Source organism: Grammomys surdaster, unplaced genomic scaffold (genome assembly GCF_004785775.1).
Source record: "Grammomys surdaster isolate TR1022 unplaced genomic scaffold, NIH_TR_1.0 125901, whole genome shotgun sequence".
NCBI classification, from domain to species: domain Eukaryota; kingdom Metazoa; phylum Chordata; class Mammalia; order Rodentia; family Muridae; genus Grammomys; species Grammomys surdaster.
Window position 1 is genome coordinate 2,037,052 of NW_021620725.1, and position 26,136 is coordinate 2,063,187.

Below are 26,136 nucleotides of genomic sequence, written 5' to 3' on the forward strand. Positions count from 1 at the left end.
TGCTGAGCCACGATGAAGGCTTACTGTGTAGACACGGTGCTGATTGCTTGACCCTTGGGATTTTATTTGCTTACTTGGAAGCAACCCCTTCCTGCTCCATGATTGCATTTGATCCCCTTCTGTCTTAGAAAGGCTATACTTACTTTTGGGTAGCACTTTTTTTTTGGTTTTATTTTTTTATTTTTTATTATTATTATTATTTTTTGAGACAGGGTTTCTCTGTGTAGCCCTGGCTGTCCTGGACCTCATTCTGTAGACCAGGCTGGCCCCGAACTCAGAAATCCACCTGCCTCTGCCTCCCAAGTGCTGGGATTAAAGGCATGCGCCACCACTGCCCAGCTTGGGTAGCACTTTTATCACTCCAATAGCCTTACAGTTAGATGACTTGGGACTCAGTCATGACTTGGACCAGGCAGTGAGGCTTTAATAAGCTGAAGTCCAGCTACAAATTGTTTTCTGAAGCTCTTGTCATTAATGACTCTGCCATTGTCCTTCACAAGCCTGGAAGGACATTAAGGAAGCTACCTGGAGATGGAGGCTGGGTGTCTGAGGAGGCTGGACAGTAACTGAGAAAGAAGACAGGGATGGAGAAGCACTGAGGTTTAAGATGAGTCTGGGGTTTGTATAACAGCCTGTCTCCTGTGTGACATGACAGAACCCCAACACAAGTTCTTGAGAACCACAGAGAAAATTCTGGGGCTCAAGAAAGCAATTTCTGGAAATTATGGAAGCACAGAAAATCTAGCAACCTTGGTCCAGGACACTAACAAAGACTGCAGGGTATCTGTCTATCTTTGTTTCCCTGCCATTTAGCTTTAGTGTTCTGTCTCTTTCTCTGTCTCTCTATCTGTCTCTGTTTCTCAGTCTCTCTGTCTCTGTCTGTCTGTCACTCTCTCTGTCTTTCTCTCTCTGTCTGTCTCTCAGTCTGTCTCTCTCTCTCTGTCTCTCTCTCTGCCTCTCTCTCTCTCTCTCTCTCTCTCTCTCTCTCTCTCTCTCTTTCTGCTCTTTAAGGGGACCAATTCTTCCCAAAAGGGAGACCTCATGACTATTAACTATCTCACAATTTTACCACTGGAAAGGGGAAACACACAGCTCTTTATAAATTTCAGTTTTAAAGACTCCCACTAGAGCCCCCTGATTAGCATTACTCTATTTTGTTCTTCTTTGAATTTTCTGTATAATTTTGGGGATCAAATGCATGACCTCAGCAAACATTCTGCCATACTTTAAGCATATCCTCAGCTTTAAGCCTTTGTGCAAGAACACTTTGGTTGGAACCTTACCCCAGTGAACCAAATAATGGTATAGAGAGAACTGTTTCCTCAGCTAGGAAAAGAGACAGATAAAAGTTGAACCATCAATAATTACAAGCCACAAACCAGATTGGTCATCAGAAGAACAGACATAAGAAACCATGCCTGAAAAATGTACCTCCAAATAGGACATTTTATTTTGTTTTCTAGCTAAGCCACAGGCTAAGGCAAGCCAATCCAAGATCTATGAATTTATGGAATCAAGAATCCTTCAACCTATCCTTCCTGTGGTCCATCCACACTATCCTTCCCGTTTGTTTGTTTGTTTCTTTGTTTATCTGTTTGCTGTTATTTATAACTTAAATTGTTTTCACATATTTTGATTGTGTTTTCTCTCTCTCCAACTCCTCCCTGGTCCTAACTACTTCCTTCCCTATCCAACTTTATGCTCTCTTTCTCTCTCACTCAAAAAAAAAAAAAAACAAAAACGAAAAGCAAAAACAAAACAAAAAACCACCCCCCAAAACCACACACACACACACACACACACACACACACGAAACAAAACAAAAACAACAAAAATTAAGACAGAAAAGCCCCCACCAAAACCACAAAAATGAAAATACAAACAAACAGAAAAAAGACCAATAGGACAGGAAAATGGAATAAATAGTGTACAAGACACTACTGAGTTCAATTTGATGTCGTTCATCTCTTCCTGGGCATGTGGCCTGCTCTGGAGTGTGATTGATACACCCAGTGATACTCCATTGGAGAAAACTCATTTTCTCCTTGCCAGAAGGTATCAGCTTTCCCCTCTCAGCTGGAACCCTGTCTGGCTTGAACTTGTTCAGGTCTTGTGTTTGCTGCCACTGTCTCTGTGTGTTCATATATACATCAGTCCTGTTGTGTCTGGAATATACTGTTTCCTTGGAGTCTTCCATCACCCTTGACTTTTGCAATCTTTCTGCTTCCTCTTCTGCATAGATCCCTGAGCCTTGGGGAGGGGGGTGTGATGAATTCATCCCTTTTGGGATTGAGTACTCCAAAGTCACTCACTCTCTGCATGTTGTCTGAGTTAATTACCATCTGCTGCAAGAAGCAGCTTCTCTGATGTGGGTTAAGCAAGATGCTAATCTATGGGTATAGCACTATGTTGTTAAGAGTCATTTTATTGATATGATCCTTTACTGGAATAACAGTAGTATGTTTTCTCTAGGCCTATGACCTATCTAGCCTCAGATTCTTGGCCACTTAAGCAATGTCAGGTATGGATTCCATCTCTTGGAGGATTAAAAGAGTATTGGATATGAAAGGGGATTATAGAGGAGGGAATATGGGGAAGAATAATTAACATTAAAGGTTTTTTGAAAAATTCATATGGAAACCTATTCCTATAGAAGCTTACACACACACACACACACACACACAGAGAGAGAGAGAGAGAGAGAGAGAGAGCGCTTAAATGGAGTTGCCTTATAAAGGGGAAACAATTCCCTTGTTAAACATTATACGCTACTAAATTAAAACTGTAGAAGGAATAATTGGTTGCATCTTTTGGAATTGTTAGATCAATGGGGTCACATAGATCTCCACAACAACAGGCTGTTGCTAATGCCAATGGTACCTATAGAACTTGATGGAAAGAGCCTATCACTGAAGCCATCATGTACTTGCATCATAGAACATGGAGAAATGAATCTTGTACTACACTGGAAGTTTCATTCCTATTGGCTAGCGTTCCTTGTGCCAGAAGATGCTCTGAATGCTACTGAAGGAAAAAAGCAATCATCAATTGTACCCAGCTGTGGCGCACGCCCACCTCGCCAGCAAGGAAGACACGGCAACACACCAGGATCCTTCCGCAGCAAACGTTTATTCCAATGAAAAGGAGGAAAGACCCCGGGCCCGGAAAAGGCACTGGAGCGGCGCGTTCACTTCTGATTGGCTGCTTACTCGTTACCCGCCAAAACGTCCCGGGATGGGCTGTGACTTGGTGCTTTTTTACCATAGCACATGCACGGTTTACTTGTTTACTTGGAGGAGCACCGGATGCCAGCACCATCTTGTAATGGCGAATGCTGTCAGCACAAGCCGAGGCTTTCCACACCCAGCTGTGAATCCTGAGAACTACAATAATGATCTTCCTGGCAATATGTAACCACTAGCACAATAATGGTTTGGATTATGGAAGTAATCAATATTTTTTTTTATTGGATTTAAGGCCCATTCCATGAGATGGAACACATACACAACATTGTCAGTGAGGGCAAGAACCTGAGGCTAGATAGATCATGAACGCTGGGAGAAAATCTACCACTATTTTGATAAATGAACTCAGGAGTAAAATGACTCCTCATGACATTATTACACCCACAGATGGGTACATCACTTAACCCTCATCAGAGGCGCTTCTTGCTAGAGGTCACCATTATCACAGAAAGCTACAACCAGTCAATGTGCAGAGAATAAGAGTCTCTGGAATGCCTGACCCTAGATGAGATGATTATATCACATCTCTCCCCTCAATGCTCAGAGATCTAGACAAAAGAGGAAACAGAATGAATGTCAGAGACAGAGGTGATGGGTGACTACAAGGAAACTGATTTTTAGACACCATGGGGGTACATGCACGTGTGAATTCATAGACACTGTGACAGCATTCACAAAACCCACACAAGCTCAAGCATGCAGAATCCCAGGATGGTGGAGGGGAGATGGAGTCTTGTGCCCAAATGAAGGCCTATTGGCTATTGATTCGTTCTGGTAGAGGGAAAGTTGGTTGTATTCAGTGGAGTGACACCTGGTATACTGACCACACTCCAGGGCAGAATCAATGCCTAGAAATAATCAGCCAACAAAAACTAGATTTTATGGTTTTTAAATCTAATTAATTCATCAAAATATTTGTTTTAATGGAGGGATAATATGGAGATGAGTGATTAGGGAGGTCTAGAGGTCTGGCAGTAGTTGGTGGAGGGATGAATAGGATCAAAATACGTCGTATGAGTCTCTGCATCTGTTTCCATCCATTGCTGGATGGAGCCTCTCTGATGATGATTGTTCTAGGCGCCTATCTATAAGTAGAGCAGAATATCATTAAGAATCAGTTTCTCTTCCACCATGGGTCTCTTTTTGTAGGGCGTGTTTGGTTTTATTCTAGGTCCCTGGGCTATCTAGCCTTTGGTTCCTTGCCCTCCAGGCAATGCTAGGGGTGGGCTTCCTCTAGTGATATGGGTCTCAAGCTGGAACAATGTTGGGTTGGACACTCCCACAATTTCTGTGCTGCTTTTACCCCAGAACATCTTGCAGTCAGGACAAATTGTATAGGTCAAAGGTTTTGTGTGTGTTGGTGTCCCAATGCCTCCACTGGAAGTCCTGTCTAGTTACAGGAGACAGTCTTTTCAGGCTCCTTATCCTGCATTACTAGAATTTTTAAATTCCTGAGATTTTTCATTGTCACAGGTTTCTATCTTGCCTTGGAAATGCCCCTAAATTCCAGTTGTCTCTTCTAGTACTTTCTCCCTCCATCCTCTCCCTACATGGTATCTCTACTCCCTCCCCCCAGGACAGACGCAGAGACCCACAATCAAATATTAGGAGGATCTGGAGAATCCTGCAAAAGAAGGAGAAAAAGGATTGTAGGAACCAGATGTACCCACAACACAAGGAAAAACACAGAATCAACTAACCTGGGCTCATAGGGCTTCAAAGGGACTGAATCAACAATGAGGAAGACTACATGGGTCTGACTTAGGCCCTCTGTGTATATTTTATGGTTGTGTGCCTTGGTCTTCTTGTTGGACTCCTAACAGTGGGAGAAAGGGTTGTCTCTGCTGCTTCTGCCTGCCTTTGGGACCCTTTACTCCTACCAATTTGCTTAATTCAGCCTTAATATGAGGGGAAGTGCCTAGTCTTATTGCAACTTGACATACCATGTCTGCTTGACTTCTCTGGGAGGCCTCCCCTTTTCTGAAGAGAAACAGAGAAGTAGTGTATGTCAGGGTGGGGGGGGACGAGGAGGGAAGGAGGGAGGGGAAAACAGCAGGTGGGATATAATATATGAGAATAAATAAATATTCTTAAAAAGAAAATAAAAATACATTGTATTAAACTCTTAAAGAATAAACAAAAACACTTTTTTTTAAAAGTATAGCTTCAGATCAATACATCAGCATCTCCTGAGAGGATGTTAGAAATGACAATTTTTAATGGTCCTTTCTCTTGTTCTTTCGAGTTAGAAAGTCTGGAGCAGGCTCAGCAATTTGTGTCTCAACAATGCCTCTCCAGGAGACTTGGTTGGAGAGCCCCAGCTTTAGGACATTTGCACAGCCAAGTGGTCTCAGCTGAAAGGTAACTGGACACCTATGGGGAATTAGAACCCTCTGCTCTAGAGAATTAGGGATTAAATGACCAGTGGTTTTTGTTATCACTTGCAGCACTAAAGGGATTCTCAAAATGTTAAGTCCACAGTTTTTAAAATATAGGATAATCTTAGTAAACAAGAATAAATTGGCTTTTGTAATATATTTCTACTGCTTGTATTTTAAAAAAACCCCACAAATATAAGACAATTAGCTTTTGATCTTATGCTTTTGTAAATCATCCCCTAATATAGACGTCACTAAGTTAAAATCAGTGTCACCCGAGGGAGAGTTGTGTTTCTTTCTAGGGACTTGCAGAGAATCTACCTCATTGACTTTCACAAGTCCAGAGCCTACTTTACTTCACCCTTGAAGCTAGTAACAGTACAATGCTTCTGTACTCAGATCTCCCTCTGATTACAGCCAGAGAAGATGCTTCAATTGTAGGACCATAGATCCTGAATTTAGTTGATTTTCAAAGTGTCTTTTGCCATTAAAGGAACCTTATTTCCAGGACCTAGGACTTATGATGCAGACATCTTGGAGAGCATTTACTCTGCCTACCACCATTAGTATAAATGGAAGGCTGGGGTGTAGGACTTTCAGTATGAAAAGCAGAGAAATCTTGGGCCAAAACCCAGGACAAGGTCATCCCCTAATTGGAGAGCAGAGTACAGAGGAGAGTGACATTATTGTGATAGAGGTCACATCGTGCAGTGTTGAGAGACTCTGGGGCTGATCTCCGTATCTGTGCAGATGTGTTGAGGAGGCAGATCTGCACTGTTGGAGAACTAATCCTTGATTTTGTGTGACCTGGCTCCAGCTTTCTCATTCCCATGCTGTGACAGGACCTCGAAGTTGTAGACCTTTTCCTCATGGCGAGGATAACCGTACTAATTTATTGCTAATCGCTAACCATGAGTCATTCATTGTTGCTTATAAAATGCCACATTAACCACTGCTCTCATTGAGTTACCAGTTCCGATAGAAGCAAAAACAAATCACGCCATTAATTGTCTGAATCTGGCTCTGTGTGTTGTGGGATCAGCATGTGATCAGGGTCTCGCTGAGTCCTAAAGAGAGATGGTGAGGCACAGTCACAGGAAGGCAGGCTATAGTACCAGCTCTTGCAGGGAAGCAATGTTCCGTGAGTATTTTACTGTGTATAGTATATATTAAGAATTCATTTGTCCTGTTTAAACATCTAGCTGTCTTTACTTCCACCATGTATTTAGATGAGATTCTCTCTACTGTATTAACTTTACCAAACTCCCTTTACTATAAAAAAGCTGGACATGTAAGCATAACCTATTAATTCCGCAGCTGAATTCTTGTGGTGTAATGTCAAATCACTGCTTATCCCTTTGTCCGTATTGACCAGTAGGAATTTGAGTTGAGTAAGGATTTGGCTTCCATAAGGTGACTAAGTACTAAACTACATTAGGGCCTAGCTGTTCCTCTGTCAGGGAGAGAGCATGGCCGTTTGGGCAAAAGATAGATGCTGAGAATTTAAATCTAAATTCCTTATTAGTTGTGCATCTTAGAGGCATTTCTATTTTTCCTATCTTACCCTCTTACCTTTAAAACTATATATTAATATCTAATACTTATTATGATTAAGGAATCATATATATATGTTATATTAAGCTAAGAATCTGGCACTGCAAAGGTAATGGCACAAATAGATAGCAGTTATTGATATCATTAGGTAAGGATGCTAAATATTTCCAGTAAAGGGTTTGTCGAAGTGCTTTAGCAATGCTGTGGCTATTTTCACTCTTTCCAAAGCTGTCTATTCAACAACTTCTCTGTATTGTATCAGGTTAAAACTGAGAACACTGGCAATGAAAATAACCACATCCTCCAGGAATTCACAGGCTCCCTGCAGAGATGACACTCTCTTGAGCTAGAAGCCAAGGTGACGATATTTGAGGGAGCAGAGTGCATGTGCACTTGGGAAGCAGTACAAGCTGAACTAAGAAAGGCACAGAGAGGAAACCAGCTCCGTCTGAGCTGGGAGGCATTCCTCACTTGGCATACTGCAGGAAGTGAGCAAAGCTGAGGATGGAGATAACAGTGGGAGGTGGCAAGCTACTCTGCATCACTATAGAGAATGTGGGACTTATCTGTGAATGGTTAGGATCCACTAAGACTTTTAAGGAAGGAGGGGCCTGATGATTTAGATTTATTTTAAATATCAGCCCAACCACTATATGAATAACAGAAAAGCCATGGTTGATACTGGGCAAATGACTACCAGTTATGGTATCTATGCAAAAGGGAAACTGACTGTGTTATCTTGTGAGACTGGAGTTAAGGACTTGTGGATTCAACTAAAGCAGCTGGGAAGCAATTCTGGTCATGGAGGATTAAGAAGAACTAATGAAAGGTGGGAGTATGACGAGAGAACCCAGATAAGAGCTATAGATAGTATGAAGAGAGACTATAGGGTACAGGTAGGAACAATAGATAGTATGAAGAGAGACTATAGGATACAGATAGGAGCTATAGGTAGTATGAAGAGAGACTATAGGGTACAGGTAGGAGCTATTGCTTTCCTAGCCTCAGAACTAAACTCTAGGGATTTAATTCACAAAATGGTTCCTGGAGAAACTGAGGAATAAGAGAAAGAAGGAAGGGAAGGGAACAATGCATATCTACCACTGCCTCATGCCTGGTGGGAGAAACCTGCTCTGGGGCATGCCGGAGTGAGCAGAAGCCAGGATCATGGAGGCAGCTCTCAGCTGTCTCACAGACTCTCTGATTTTCGGTTATCTATTTAGAAAGGGAAATACACGATTACAGAGCTATAGCAGAAATAAGTAAAGGTAAGGATTTGTGACATGATGTGCAAACCTAAGGTGTTAGAGTTCGAGGGACATTATAATATTTTAAATTATAAATATTTTAAAGGAAATGAATTCAGAACTCAGGACACATGTGGAGGCTAATGTTAGTTCCTTTGGGGTCTATGTTGATGCACTGTACTGATAGAGACTGAACCAATTTTTAGACACCATTTGCTATACTTTTAGATGAGAAAAAATATCATCCTACTTAGTAATTTTGTACAATGATAACGATAAGAGAAATTTAAAAATATTCTTGTACTTTAAATTGGATATAGTGCTGAATTGATGGCATAGTATGTACAAATTACTATGGATACTATATATTTATTTTAAAAAGCCAATATGTATGAGTTTGAGTCTCTATGACAGTGTGGATTCTAATGGCCAGCTACTTTACTGTTACCCACTATTTTAAAACCTATAAGCTATCAAAAGAAATGGAGTTATAGCCTTCTGAAAGGATCTCAAAATTTTAGTCTTTCATTGCTATTTTGTGTTTTCTTCTAAATTTATCTTGACATCTGGGCTAGAGAGTAGCTCTTCACATGATGGTGACATCTGTCAGACTTTGAGATATTTGGAAGACTTAGTATCTTGGGATGGTAAGAGAAGCCAAGTGGCCTAGGGAAGGACCTGTCTTAGCACATGATTGCACTGTGATCACCTCAGGTTACTTCCAGTGGTAGCAGGAAATACTGGTAACCTTGGCAACAGCGCTCTGGTCCTTCCCACCTTCTTTTAATTGAAACAGCTGTTGCTAGGATACAGTCTAATGAAAAAGGAAAAAAAAATAAGAAAAAGAGAGGGAGCAAGTAATTTAGAGAAAGAGAATGGAAGGGGTTGAGAGAAAGGACAAAGAGAAATAAGAAGTCTTGAAAGAAAGAAAAAGGAAGGACTATGGTGTGGGAAGAGTAAGTGGTACCAGAAGGGAGACTTTCTGACACAAGGCTGTTGTATTGTTGTAAAAATTAGCACGGGGTGGGAGTAGGAGTGGAATGCTAATTTCTAGCTTACTAAAAATCAATAATTCATACTTCATTTTGATTCTGAGTTTTCTCAAGTATGCTACTTATCTTTAATGTGGGTATCTTCACACCGCCTCGTAAAGGAAATGCTCATTAGGTTTCTTTCCCTATTTTTCATCAATTTTCAACCTCCATCAGGGTTCTTTCTTCTGTTGCTTCATTTTTCCACTGTAGCCTGAAAATAGTATATCTGCAGAGACTAACATTGCATTAAAATTCAGCAACCATTCTTCTGTCAGAGGGCACAGGAAGAGTTTCCCTGGTGTCAAGGAAGAGTCATGACCCTGTCATCCACACTTCTGCTCTCGTGCTCTTTCCCCCCATCCATACAGAGGCCTGGATATTGGCTTGCGATGAGGGTTTAAGCAGCTGACACCCTCTGAGCTCAGGGGAAAGGTTATGATTGCTTTGGACCATGGTAGCTTTTGTCACACCATGCAAGACTCACGTGAGAACTGGCAGTTCTGTGGACCACCTTCTCTCATCAAATGTATGGTCGAGGATCAATCAGTATGAGCACACCTCGCATTTCCAGCAAACAAATGTGTCACCCAAGATAGAGACAACTTCAACAGCTCAAGAGATTCTGTGTGTTTGAGATGGCATGTGTCTATAGCACCTAGAACACTGAGATCATGATGGGTGCTCAGTAAGTGTTGATGAATAAATGGGGGGTGGGGAGGAAAAATAAAACAGTTTACTGTACCTTACTGGGCAATAGTAACCTCACTATTTCCAATCTTATGTAACAGGCACCTAGCTCACAGCCCTAAAAGTACATTTCATCATCAGAGTACTCTTCTCACAATAGTGATAGATTCAAGGATAAGTCTATGACTGGATCAAAGTGGTGGAACTAATTTCCATCTAGAAACTTCTCATTTTCTCACTTTCTTCCCACTGGATGTAAAGGAGCAATTGTTTTTTGTTTTGAGGCCATTTACGAGGATCACAGGCTAACGAGGAGTTAATTCTAATGAAGTAGAGCGGAGAAAAGAGAACGATTTTCCCTAATGACTATGCCTAAGCCCCTTCAAAGCCACAAAAATTGGGAGACCATCTCCAGTTCTCCACTGGAGCCACAGGTACACAGATATTTGGAGATGCACCTTTCCTCATGCAACATTAACCAACTAACACTCATCTGAGTTTGCGTCTTCTAGTAGCTTCAGTCTGTTCAGACTTGGTCTAAGTGCTAGAGCTTTGACAGAGGGAGAGTCTTCTTTCTCCGTCATTACTTCCCACCCTCATACCTGCTCCTGATATTTTATCCAATGGTTCTTCTAAAAAATCTTTTCTATTGGGCTGGGGAGATGATCCATTGGGCAAAGTGCTTGAAGAGCAAGCATGAGGACAAGGATTCAGATCCCAAGGACTCATATAAATACCTGGTGGGTCTGGTGGTCTTTGTTTAATCCCAGACCACAGTGGGCAGACATGTTAGATATCTGTAGCAAACTGCCTGGATGGAGTGAATCACTGAACTCTAGATTTCAAGTGAGAAACTCTTTAAGTTGGAGAATAATAGAGAAATGTTGCATGTAGTTTTGGCTGCCTGCTTTGTGCTCCTGGCTGGTTGCACCACTCACACACCTGCTCAGGAGCTATCAGATTTTTGAATAGAACACACACACACACACACACACACACACACACACACACACACACAAACACATACACACACACAGACACATGACATATACACAGACACACACACACACACACATAGACACACACAGACACACACACACTCCAGTTATTCTTAAAATGTCTTGGCTAACTCAATGACTGGGCACTCCTAAACCTTCCCCTGCTACCCTTGGCCCAGTTGGGGAAGAAGGCCACTTATTTGAAACATGGCTGGTTGGCTTTATCTCCTTTGCTACTGCATCCCATTCTCCTCTCTCCCAGTCCTCCTCCTACCCGTACAACATTCAATGTCCTGCTCTGTGCTCAGCCATTGGCTACTGGCAACTTTATTGAGAGATCAAAAAACAATTGAGGGCAAGGACCTTCAGCATCAGTAAACACAAATTCCCCATCAAAACATCAGACCTCCCCCCCCATAGAGAAAGACACTTGGCATCAATCTCAGGCCTTTATGTGTACCTACACGTGTGTACTTACACACACACATATATAAAATTCACCCCACATTTATATACAAAAATACAAAGAGGAAGAAAGCAGCTTCTCTTGTACAAATGAAAGTAAAGAACAAACACAAGAAGCTGTTTACACCCAAATTTAGCAGAGCCATACAAATGTATGTGAGTTTTAGGTAGGAATCAACCAGAATCTAGAAACTGAGACACAGGATGGTTAAATGAGTAATGTCTTCCATAAGCTCAAATATTTATTTGAATCCTTAGTCCCCTGTGGATGGTGCTTATTGGGAAAGGATATGGAATTTTTAAGAGTTGTAACCTTGCTTGAGGAAGTATGTCACTGGACCAAACTTTGAGAGTTCATAGTCTAGTTGGCTCTCTGCTTTCTGAGGATGTGATCTCTCAGCTTCCTGCTCCATCATCTGCTGCCATATCTCTCCTGTGGTTTTCTGTTTCCCCTTGTTATGAACTCTCACTGTAGAACCATAAGCCAAAATAATCCTTTTCTCCTGTAAGTCTGTTTTGGCCATGGTGTTTTATCACAGCAACAAAATGTAACTAATACAGGAGAGATCATTTATTGCTAACATTCTATAGCTTTGATAATGCTGGTTGCTTTGTATAATCATCTAAAGAGTCGTAAATTAATATTTTCTTGCCTTTAATTTCTATCATGCACATACCTTAAGCACTAGGTATTACCTTCATGTACACTAGGAAATTGAATATGTTTAAATTTAAGTAAACTAGTTGGGATGGGGAATAGATACATCATAGATAAGTAAGATTTTAGGGAATGATATTCACTATACAGAGACAAAAATGAGTGATATGACCCAGGGTATTTGAAATGGTCAAAGCTCGCCTGAGATAAGGTGGCTAAGGGAATTGTTATTTCACCTTTAGAAATAACAAGTGAGTCAGAATCTAAATGACTAGAAGAGTCTAATCCTGATAACAGACAAGGCAGGTGTGTGAAACAGAAAACTTTAAGTATGGTAATCACATGAAAGGAATGCACTTCAAATTCCAGTGAAAATCAGAAAACACCAATATCACCGAATTCAAGATAGGGCATGGATATATAGAGAAGGAAACTGTAAAGAGCCTTGAAGACTATGAGGAGAAACTTGAAACAGGACAGAGCAAGAGAGATTACTACCTGATTTAAAAGTCCTGTTGAGGAGACTAGTTTACAATGAGGCAAATCTCCAAGGATATTAGTACCATAGTTTACATGAGAATTGCTGAAGTATTGAACTAGGGAGGGATTATAGGGCTGTAAAGATTGGGTTTGGCCAGTGGCAAAAGGGAAAACTCTCAAGGCTATCAACTGGCTTCTGCACAACAGAGTGAATGAAGGTCAAGTAAAAGGAAAACCTGGATAGATACATATAGGGAGACTAAAGCCAGATAATATGTGTTGAGTAGAACATTCACTATACTAAACTGTGATATAGGGAAGGGATCTCAGAAGGGGATATGAATTTTAGGCTACGATGGTCTGAAATGGTAGAACTAGATGAGATTATGAAGAAGAATGTAGATGAAGACCAAGAATTGTCTCATCTAGAGGAACTGAAGCAGAGGAGGCAATTCAGAGAAATTAGAAATTGAAAAGTAAATCCATTGACTGAGCATGCTATTGGTCAGAAAAGAGAAAAATAAACTATACTGAATGCAGCTCAGTGGTAGCTTGGATGTGTAGCATGCTGTGACTGTAGTAAAGGCAGTTCTAGCAGAGAAGTAGGTTAGAGAGAAAGCTGGACTGAGTGGGAGAGTATACGGAGAGGAAAGCGAGCAAAGGCAGTTCTTTCAAGGTTTTCTATTGAAGGAAATAAAAAGTGACCGAGTTTTTGCAAGAGGCTTTGGATTCAACCAAAGCTCTTAGCTCAGTGGGTTAGAGGTGTTTAGACCAATTTTGAACATGAAACGGAATGCCTTAGCCTGAGCCTTCTGATGACAACAATGGGATGTACAACAGTAGTTACAGACTGTCTGCAAACAACATTAGGGGCCTGAGGTCTGAGTCTCAGTAGTGTGGTCCTAAGTAGTTAGAGTTTGGTCTGTTACTGCCTAATCCTTGCAGCACCAGGTTATGGAGAATTCAGCTCTCAGCTGAGCTGTCTTTATCAGTCTGTTAATACAGAACCAACCTTAGTGACTAATGAAAGAAGAAAGGTTCCCTGGATGATTTCAAACAAAATCTCAAACCCAAATAGACAAACAAAGCCAAACAGGTTTATTCTAACCTTACTACAAGTAGAAAAACAAGACAGAAAACAGGGATGACTAAAAACAAGCTACCCTTGCCAAAGTAATTCATCTATTTTCCCTTTTCATTTACCATTGCTTTGGAAGAAAAGCCATTTACTTTTCTATTCAGGAATATGCTGCTTCAGTTACTTTAAAGAACTGATGACATTGGTCTCATTCCACGAATAACTATTATGCTTGTAAAGGTGCATAGACTACGTTTTAATGTTTTTGAAGGTTAAAAAATATAAAACATTTTATTCATTATCGGCAAGTCCCCCACACCCATACAGTAGAACTGAAAATTAACTTTAAGGTAGATTATCATTTTTCTTTAATCATTTAACTTGTTTTGCTGTTTCTGCTGCTGTTGTTTAGGGGAATGTAAGCATTCTATTTGTCTGGGGAAGATGAGACTGGAGACGTGCCTCAGATTGAAGTGGTTAAGAATCCTGTAGAGCATGCTTAGTGAATCCTACGGGTGATTTCCTTTAGAGAAATGATTTCTGTTGCTTTTCTAAATCCAACTTTAGACTTCCCCATGCCTACACATTATTAGATTTACTCACAGAATTGCATGGACTTTCCCTTCAACAGTTGCTTGGAAAAACATGAGGACTAGAGGGATTTATTACCTGAAAACTGGAAAATATTGTATTTTACACATAAACAAGGCCTATTCTATTGGAACTTCCTCTATGGTTTTTATCTAAGACTAAATTCCAGACAAGAAACATATTGTTAGATTGTTGATTCTGTCTATTTTTAGAAATAATGAAGTTTGATTCCATCCTTAGAGTTAAAAAAAGGATTTTCTGCTAAAATAATGGACATGCATTCCCCTGCCTCCTCAGTCATCCTAGAGAAAACACAAATCTAAAATTGGAGTAAGAATTCAGAGAGAGGGCTATGGAATTACATGAGAAAAAAGTTTTCTCCTATTTATAAAAAACCAATTGACCATAAGCCAGGGAGAGGGCAATTATAGGGCGGTAGTTAACTGGCTAAGTCACACAGATTTGAGGGAGAGACATTCAGAGCCAGGTATAGGTGTTAGGCTCTGATATCAGTCATATGTGTAGCAAGTTCTGGCCTCTCTCTGTTATCCCCAAGTCTTTTTAGGAAAGAAAAGTATGGTAAAAGATAGTGGAAGGAAGTTATTTTTGTTAAAAAAATACACCAAGTAGCTATTGTTTGTGGAATTCTCCTAATGAATAACTGGCAAAGTTCATTGCCATCATCATGTGCATATTCCTTATTTGATTGTTCATTCATTCAATTTATTGAATAGTTTTATTTCTTAGACTTCATGTTCTACAAGCCAAGTACTGTAAAAATGAATGAATGAATGAATGAATGAATGAATGAATGAATACAAGAGGTGAGAGAGCTTGAGTAAATGGCTTTTAAAAAGTGATTCTAAAGTAGAGATCTATAGGAAATAAACCAGGCAGCCATGTGGCTATCTGGTGGAAAACATTCCAGACAGAGAGAAGAACAATTGCTGTGCCCCTGAAATAAGGACATTGCCACTTATGTCTTGGTTAATGTGAATGAATAGCAAAATACTTTAAAGACATAGAAATTTATTTCTTCTAATTTTGAGACGAGATGTTAAATTAAAGAATTAGCAGCATTAGGGTCTGGGGAGTCTGTTTCTGCTCCCAGGATGGTACCATCTTTGTGAGTCTTCCTGACGAGATGGATGCCACAGCCAAACACGGACGCTAAAGGGCTTGTCTTAGGGTTTTACTTCTATGAGACACCTTGACTAAGGCAACTCTTACATGAACAACATTTAATTGGGGCTGACTTACAGGTTCAGAGGTTCAGTCCATTATCATCAAGGTGGGAACATGGCAGCATCCAGGCATGGTGTAAGCAGAGCTGAGAATTCTACATCTTCATCTGAAGCCTGCTAGAAGAAGACTATTTTCATACAGCTAGGAGAGTCTCAAAGCCTATCCCCACAGTGACATACTACCACCAACAAGGCCACACCTACTCCAACTAGGCCCCAACTCCTAATAGTGTCACTCTCTGGGCCAAGCATATTCAAACCACCACAGGGCTTAACTTATCCCCTGGGTCCTTTCATAAAAGCAAGTAACATCGTTTATGAGCATTCTTCTCTAATGATTTAGTTAGCTTCTAAAGGTTCTACCTCTTTATGCCTTTACAGTGGGATTCTAAGTTCCAATCTATGAATTTTGGAGTAATACATACATTAAGTCATCACACTGTGTTTAAGGAACAGTAATGAATTGACAGGAAGTGGGATGGAGTACTGGCTTCTTGGTTCAATTCTCAGCATTTGCAGGGAAGCTCCCAACCATCCGTAACTTACCCAAGGGACCTACACCCTGTTCTGCCCACTACAGCCACTGTGCATACATGGTGCATACACATACATACATGTATGCAAAAATACACCTACACATAAAAAAAAGATAGAAATTGTCCAGAGTTGAAAAGAATGAAAACACAGAAAAAGGCAGGCTTGTAAAACAGGCCAGAAAATAAGGAGCCCCTGAAGGTATAACAAGAGCTTTTGCGCGGTGTTAAGGTAGGAGGGCACTTTTACCAGGTGGCATAACCTAACTTACATTTCAGAGGGACAATTGGCTGAGGGGTAGAAAGCAGACTGTAGGGAATGAGGGGGAGTTAGGAAGCCATTGCACACTTTTTAATAACCTACATGAGGTCTGGCTTTACGCCATTCTTCCATATCAGCCCACACTCTTCACCTTCAAACTGGTTTGCTCATCAGTGTTAATGTTCTTTTTATCTGCTTCCATCAGCAACAGCAGCCTCCTTTCACATAATAGATGCTCAGCATCGTGTTGTTCAAATGAATAGAAAGAAATCTGGCCATGGGGAAAAGGAGTGTGGTCTCCAGGTAATTACTAAACTTCAGAGCAGATGAGAGTCAGTAGACTACACTCAGTCACCAGCACAGGCATGTGCTTTGCAGTGGAGAGATCTGTGGATAAAACCAATCAGGAACAAAAAAAGGTTTGCAGTGATAAAAATACCCATCCAAGAAAGCATCTAACCGATAAAATACTTGATTCAGCTTAAATCCCCTTTACTTCAAGATGGGACAAACATACATGGACAGTAATGCAGTGTGTGTGTGTGTGTGTGTGTGTGTGTGTGTGTGCGTGTGCATGTGTGTATTATGTATTTCCTTCCTTTATTTAAATGCTAGTGTGTTCTTTCTTTAATGTACGTATGGTAGTGATAGATGGTAATTTCAGTTAGTCAATATGCTTAGAGAAATAAAATGGAAGCACACTGTATTGATCATTAAATGTTTTTGACCTTGCTGTCCTGCTATTTTACTACTACGCAAATATGAACTACTTCTTTCAGAATATATCAGAACAAAAAGGAGATACAGTTCTCAGTGTGCTGGTCTGGGCCCATTGAATGATGATCCTAAGATTCCAAGTGGGTGCTCAACACCAACAGGAAACAAACCACGGTTGTGATGCCTCCTAAAGTCTCCATATTTGGATTTGTGTCATAGGAAGGAGGAATAGAAACAGAAGTCATAAATGCAATACAAATGATTGCTTCACTTTGCATAAGTGTGTACAGTAAAGACTCAGTTCTGGGAACCTGTCCCCTAGACAGCTCCCTGTAGAAGGTCTCTCAGCTGTGCTTCACCAGTCATTTACTGACTACTAACATGCATGTAATTTTAGGTTATCCCTATAAAAATGTTAACACCTTCAGAGGAAACTGGGGTTTTCAAGGACATTAGGAACCTAAAGTTTTTATCTAATTGAGAAAGCAGGCTTCAAAATCACAGTGGTCTTGCACTTTATTCTTTGCTTCCTGTTTGTATTGCCTCAGAGTTCAATGAAGTCAGAGGCAGGACTTGTAAGACTAAAAGTAAATCACCATAAAGACCAGAAGAGAATGATACTGTAGCCACCTCTAGAAAGATTCAAGAATTCTTAGGTAGGACACAAGTGGGGACAATATGAAACGTACTGGAGCTGACCCTTACGTATCATTTGCAATTGATATTTATAATTAAGTGAACAGCCAGTGGACTGTTTAGTCAACTATAGTCTCTTGTCATTTCCTTGTGACTTTTTTTTTGTCACCCTTTGTGGCTTCCTAGTTAGAGGAAACCCTTGAGGAGAGAAACTTGCTTACTCTCCCTCTCCATTTCGTCTACCTTCTTACTTGGTTCAGCCAGGTAAACATCTGTCTATTAATCCTATGCTCCCGAGGGCTAAGTTAAAAATGAGAGGAACTCCCTGGCCACAGTGGTGTTTCTCAAAGACTGATCTTTGGCCTCACATCAGCATGACATGAGTTGCTTAGCTAAAAATTTACCTCTAGGGTCCCTTTCCAGATCCATCATATTAGAATATTTTTAGATGAGCTAAAAACTTGAACATCTGGTAGTATTTCTAGAAGACTACTACCAATTAGTTATGTAGTCTGTATTGCTGGGATCTTCAGATGAAGGAACTCTTGACTTACAGCATTACTGATTTGTGCTGATCAAGTAGAATAAGAAATTTATTGGAATGGGGGCAGTGTGGCGACTTCCTTGGTATTAAGGATTATTTTTACTTTTTTTTTTCAGCTTTCAGCTGACATATTCAGCCAGCTTCTTTTTTTTTCTTTAATTGTGGGTCCTTCATTCTTTGTAGATAGATCAGTCTTTCAAGTTGGTAGCTGTGGAGGTCACACCTCTCTTCCTCCTCTTCTCCCTTGTGCAGCTCATGTCATCCTCTCACCCCGTAGTACCAGGTAAATGTCCTCTTTCCAGGCTGGGTTGTTAGCTACAGCATCATTTGGAACATGAATTGTATATTTGGGATTTCCAGGATTCGCTTCTCCATCTGCCTTTCCTTGAACCGGGTTTAGATAAAAGGGGCTGAAAGAGAGCAGGAAACAAGGTGGCTATTTCAACCCAGGAGAAGGAGACACCTCATTAGCTCTCATGGAAAAGTAACTGCAGTGTTTTACCTCCTCCACAGAGGCAAGCACATTGTCTTCTTCACCCTGAGGCTGACCTCAGAGCCCAGGTGCAGTGCAGGCCTACAGCACCTCATCATTTTGTCACCGAGACTGCATCTGTCATAATCTTCTCTATAAACCTAGTAATATCAATGTTTCTCCACACCTGGGGCTTGTCCCCAAGCAATGATCTCAGAATGACAGTCCTGAGATTCCTTTTCTCTGTTACAAAATTATCTTTATATGTCAAGTGTCCTTTTCTTTTCCCAGGAGGCAATAAGTTTAATGTTCACAGAGCCCAATGACATAAAGAATTTAAGGGTCTGGTCTGAATTGAGTGTCCTGGCTTATACTTCTGTGGGACCTTAGCCAAGGATCAGAATAGGTCACCTTTCAATTTTGCAGACATGAACATGACAAATGGTAACGTAACACACTCGCTCTCAGCACATGTGTGCACACACTTGTTTTGTGAGTATTTCTTAAAGGATAGTAATAATATCGGACTTGTCAGCTCTGAACTAATTCTCTGGTTGGCCTGAGAACAATACTGGGATTGTTTAGTGCTGCACATAAAGGCTTCTGAGTTCCAGAACTTAGATTATACACCTGGTCCTTTCATCCTCTGTAGAGCAGAGAATACCCATGTTGTTTTAAAAAGAATACCAGAGAAGCAAGTTACAGTATCTTCCACTTGCAGCAGTAAGGAATTTTGTTTGATTGAAAATAAAGTTATTTTGTAAAATATATTCTGATTATGTTTTTCTTCCCTCATCTGCTCCCAGATCCTCCCCACATCCCAACTCCTCCAACACTATGCTTTCTTCTTTTCTTAATAAAAAAAAAAACAGGCAAATAAAAAAGATGAGCAGGAACAAAACAAAACAAACTGACAAAGAAAGAAAGAAAGAAAAAAGAAACAGAGCATGAGAAACAGGTACACACACACACACCATGAAAACACAACATCAGAAATCATAATTTGCAAGCAAACAAGTAAGCTAAAAAAAAAAATTCCCAGAAAAAGGTATGTGAGACACAAATCTTTGAAAATCCCTTTGAGTATTTTTTGTGTTGGCCATCTCACACTGGGTATGGGGACTGACCTTAACTGTGGTTTATATTTCCAGTGAGACTCCCTTGGAGATATTAATATTTTCTTTGCCAACGGTTCTCAAATGGATAGAAGTTCTTGGTTGGGACAGGAGCTCATGTCTCAGGTTTACTTCCCCATCTCACTGCCAGGTTCTGTCTGAATTGGACCCATGCAGACCCTGTGACTGCTGCCACGGTCTCTGTGAGTTCAGAATGCCCATCAGTCCTGAAAGGCATTTGTTTAGAGGCTGTCTTATCTCAACCAAAACCTTCAATCAGCCCCTTTATAATGCCTGTTTGTCATTACAATAAATGAACAACAGTTGCTTATAGTTGGCTAAAATACCTGTCTTGTAGGATAAAAACATTTATAAATGTTTCCTTTGCCCTTTTTTATATTCCAAAAGCACAAACTAGCACAGTGATTCTCAATTTGTGGATTGCGACCCCTTTTAGGGTCAAACGACCCTGTCACATGAGTTGTCTAAAAACATCGGAAAACATAGATATTTACGTTACGAATCCCAACAGTAGAAAAATTACAGCTCTGAAGTAGCAATGACAGGTGACTGTGGGGAACCATGTGGGTGCTGTGAACTGAGTTCATTCCTCTGTAAGAACAGCCAGTGTTTTAAAACACTGAACCATCCTTCCAGGCCTAAATTGTAACTTTTAAAATTTCAACCTTTAGTTGGATGTAATTATTTCTTATGGGGTGTGTAGTCCTGGTGGATACTGGTGAGGCTTTGTAATCCTAGGATCCAGATTTGATATTACTAGCTCACATCCTGTTCCACACTGATCCCAGCTTTGCACAGTTATGACATTTTTTAAAGTATAAAATGCCCTTCAGTACTGCTGTGAACAATGTGGTGCTGCAGAAGTTTCAGCAGGTAGGGAATTGTGGGCTTAATACATGGCAGATAAAACAGTTTGTAGAAGAATATTCAGGTCAGCAATGGGGAGATAGGGTGAATGTTGGGGCATGGTGTGTATGGAATGTCTCTGTGTCCTCCTCTCTGTTTTGGTGTAATCCCAAAATATCTCAAAGACCATCTTAAAAAGAGGATATGTAGTCACAGAATAACCAACTTAGCTAAGAAGATTATTCCCAACTAAATTTCAGATTATGCAAGTTTGACTTTATCTCATATTTTTCCATTATTGGTAACTCAGCCAAGATCTCCCAGGTAAGACTACCTGGCCCACTCATTCACTAGCTCTTGAGAGTACAAATAGCTCTTCTGCAGTCTGAGATAACCCCACGGAAAAGCAGTATACAGACAACGGAAGTACAGATTCACATCTATACTTTAACTCATGATTAAAGGCGTGGATTGCTCTAAGATTGTCTCCCATTTCTTTTTATTTGTTTCATTTGTTCTTTCATTGAGATTATGCTAATATTCAGCACATATTTTGCATTAAGCACCAAGCATAATGCTTGGCTCCACCCTGAGCAAGGTAGACTTGATCCCCATGACATAACACTTAGATTTTCCCTAAGAGCTATTTTTGTTTATCCAAAGAACAGATATTCACACATCACTCCAGGTGTCCAGGCTCTGAACTACACACAAGTCTCACAAAAACAGAGTCATTGGGAAACTGTCCTTGACAGAGTCCAGGTGTAGACTTTTGCCTTCTTATTTTTGACTTTGCTGTTTATTTCTCTGGGACCTGATTGGTTGATTGCTCTCCCCACGAATTTTCAAGTTTCCCTCTCTCTTGGAACCCACCTCACAGCACAATTACTTGTCTCCTAACTTCATGTCACTGTTCAGTCAAATTGGCATGAATATATATATTGTTTGGATCACAGCATTTCTCAATCTAGTTTTTTGATAAGTTGTTATTGTTGTGATATATACACTTTCACATGACAGCAATATTTTTCAAAGCAATGATATTCTTTAAAGAAAAGTGCACTGAGGAGCCTTTATTGGTGATATTTAAAATATAAGATTTCTTATGTGGTCTAACTATTATCACTTGACAGTTTTGTAATACAGTAATTGATTTGTTGATCCATTCATTGATTGTATATTTACTGAATTGCGCATCAAGTATACAAGCAAACATTGATAGAGTCTGTCTGCTTGTAGCCTAGTCAGACAGGGAAAAGGAGTTTCATACGTTAGCATAAGTGTACAGTAAATGCCCAACTGGAAATATTTTTAGAAACTTTAGTAATTAATTAAATGCTGAGCATGTAATTATATGTCACTACAGGGATTTTTTTTTGATGGCACCAAGACTTATTAATGATTTGGAGCATGAAGAAATAGGAAACAAAATATATAGCATAGCAACAACTGTAAATCCACTGGAAATATGCATGTCACATGAATATTTTCTGCCCCACCCTTAATGATGTTGGAGAAATGAAGAGTAATTACTGCTAAGGGATAGAATTATAAATCATATTCAGTTTTCCTTGCTTTGGCAATGTTTGTCTTCTCCATTGGTGCTGTCCAAAAAGGATAGAATGCAAAGTAGATGCTAGTTAGATACTTTTTCTACTAGTTACGTTTTGTAAAGTAAAAAGGGAGGAATTAATTTTTATATTTTATATAACTCACTATATCCAAAACCTTATCTCAGCACATGTTCTGGTTTCATTCAATTGCTGTGATAAAACCCTCTGACCAAAAGCAACATGAAGGAACAAAGGTTTTATTTCATTTTACACTTCCATCCATCATGGAGGCAGGCCAAGGTAGGACCTTAGCAGGAGCTCACTTGCAGAGAAGTACAGCAGAAGCTATGGGAGAATGCTGCTTGCTGGCCTGCTCTTTGGCTACCTCACAGGCTCCTTGGTTGGCTAGCTTTCAGCCTAGGAGTGTGCACCTCAGTGGGTTGAGTCCTCCTATATTAGTTGATAGTCAGGGTGATTAGGCCTGCAAACAGGCTTATAGGCTAATTTAAGGAAGTCAATTCCTCAGTGGAAGCTTTCCTCTCAGATACCTCTAGGGTATATCAACTTGAAAAAGTAAGTAGGACAGCAAAGAACCAACGTAACTTTTGTTAATTAGATATTTACATTTGTTTTCAACACTAGACCTTTAAATTAAGGTGTATGTTTTTAAGTAAGTGTGTTTTTAATTCAGAGAAGCTGCATTCTCTCTGTCTCATCCTCTCTCTGTCTCTGTCTCTGTCTCTGTCTCTGTCTCTCTCTCTCTCTCTCTCTCTCTGTGTGTGCATGTGTGTGAGATGTATATGTGGGTATACACGGCACAGTGAGAGCTAAAGGAGGATGGATGTTGGATGCTTTGCTCTATCACTTTCCGTCTTAGTCTCTTAAGACAGCCTCTCTCACTGAACTTGAAGTTTGCTGTTTTGCTCAGCTGGCTGGCCATTGAGCCCCAGGGGTTTTCTGCCTCTGCCTGACAAAACTGGGGTTATTGGCATGGGTGTCCATGCCTCACGGTTTACACAGTCCCTGGGGATTTAATGTCGTGTCCTCATACTTGTGCAGCAAGTGTTCTTATTAACCGAGACATCTTTTCCCCATCTTTTTATTTTTTTGATCCCTACCTTGGTGATGCTGTGGAAATGACCCCAGTACAGGTATGCTAGGTACCCACTCTGCCGGGTGAGTACACACAGCCTAGAAGATATGTTTTAAGGGTTCAGTAGCTTCAAACACCCAATGATTTTTCTATCACATTATAGTAAGGATTCTATAGATTCCTTGATGAACTTTCATTTCTTCTTTTGTGAGAAAGACATGGAGAAATCAAAAACCAAAAAGTTTGTTGGCTGAGGAGAGGGAAGAAAAAAGCAAAATGATAAGTGTCTTATGTATGTAGTAAGAGGAGAAGCAGGGTTTGTTTAGACAGCTCTGTAGAAGTTAGCTTTTGTAGAACTTAGAAGATTAATATTTTTGATGAGAAGATACAGGGTGGTAAGAGTGGAAATCTAAGAGACGATTTCTTCAAGCCTATGGAGAAAAGATCAAGGTATTAGGGGGGCAGAACAGAGTAGTTTGAGGAATATGTGATAGTTATACATGCCCAGGATATCCAGTGAGTGTAAAGTGATTGCAGGAGTGATGTTTCATAGCTTACTGTGTGACAGATATATAAGAATTTTGTCAGCTATAAATGAATTTGGATTTAATAGAAAAGCACTGCAGACTATGAACACACACATACACACACATACACACACACACATACACACACACACACACACACACACACACACACACACACACACAGTACTATAAAAAATAAAGGTGGGGGCGAGGAAACCAATGAGTAATGTTAAAGTCACAGAAAATATATTTGTAAGACATTTTGAGGTGGGATAGCATGTTAGTGGTTAATTAAGAAGATTTTTTTTCTTAGAATGGATTAATGAGGGCTGGAGAGATGGCTCAGTGGTTAAAAGCACTGACTGCTCTTCCAAAGGTCCTGAGTTCAATTCCCAGCAACCACGTGGTGGCTCACAATCATCTGAAATGGAATCTGATGCCCTCTTCTGGTGCGTCTGAAAACAGCAACAATGTACTCACATATATACAATAAATAAATAAATAAATCTTAAAAAAAAAAAGAGAAGAGATTAATGAGGATAATATTTAAGTTTTAGGGAATCAGCATCAAAGTGGGAGTTTAGAGCTGTCAATGGAGCCTAAGAAGGAAGTGACATCATTCATTAAAATACAAGAAGACCATGGAAGCAATGAATATATAAAGAAGTTAATGAATTTATAATTAGTGAAGTTGAGGAGCCCATGTGGCATTTTAGTGGACATAATCAGAGAAAAGTTTATACAGAGTCAGAAGTCTGACCTCCAGGCTACCCCAATTCCCTCACATGCCATCTACCAGAGCCTATTATCTTTTGCCCTTTTCTTCTACAAATCCTCCTTTATCTACTCACATTTAAGTTCCCATTCATATACTAATGATAGTTATAAATGTATTGAAAGCTTACAGTGTGACAAGTGCCATTTAACTGCTTTGTATGAGTCTTTAGATTCATTCCTTGTAACAATCATGGGAAGGTAGGAAATTTGGGTTTAGAGCCCTTGTAATTGGGGCACAGCCTTTTCTCTACTATCTATGGAACTGCAACTCAAACTCAAGAGATTCAGCTTTCCCTGGTGACTGATTCTCAACTTGGTTTCATGTATTGAATAATTTTGTATCAAGATCTTTTCTCTGAAATTCAGACTTATATGTCAAGATAATTTTTGAGTATTAAGTAATATGAAGGTTTCCACTGTCATCAAACCCCTTCTTGATGTGATAACTCATCAGGCATTTGGTCCTACATCTGTCTCCCTCTTACATTCTATATTTGAGAGTATTGAATTTCCTACAGCAATAGGTACCCAGTGGTAGGTTTTTACTATTAGATACAACATGATCACAATTAAAAGCGGGTCTGATGGTGGTTTGAGTGAGAATTCTCCTCCATAGGCTCATGAATTCAAATGCTTGGCTGTGAACTGGCTGTGCTCTTCAGGAAGGTTACAAAACCTTTAGGAGGTAGAGCTTTGTTGGAGGAAGTAAGCTACCCACGGTCAGGATTTGAGATTTTGTAACCCAGCCTCATTTATTGTTCTCTTTCTTTGATTCCTATATGCAGACCTCTGCTTCCAGACTGTGGCTAGCCTCCCACTCCTGCTCCATCCCTTTCCAAAATGATGGATCTTATCCTCTTTGGAACTGCAAAGTTATCTCCTCTAAGTTGCTTTTAGTTGTGGTATATTATCACAGTAAGGAAAGTAACTAATACAGTGACTATTTCTGAATAACATCCAGAAAGGCCTGACCCACCCTGGTCTATGGAGATGAATAATAGGGTACTTACAGTCAACCATCAAAGATATGCTTGATTGATCAATTCAAGTCAGTTAAAGATAGATAATAAGAGTTTTGTGAGTATTTATGGTATAGGTCACAATCCCTTATCCAGTTTCAGGAAACGGAGTCACTTGTCAATTTTAGATTTCAATGCTTAATAGCTAAGATAGGTATCCAAGAAAAAGTAACTTATAACCTCATATTAAGTGTTTGTTAATTATAGACACATGGTTCTTCCTCAAGGAACCTATAAGGAACCTATAGCTAGTAATTATATCTTGGATAAGAGACTTTGCAATCATTTTGACTAGTGTTCAGAAAGTCTAAGTTGACAATGATTTCTAGAGACATACAGTGGGCATCTATAAGAACCAATCA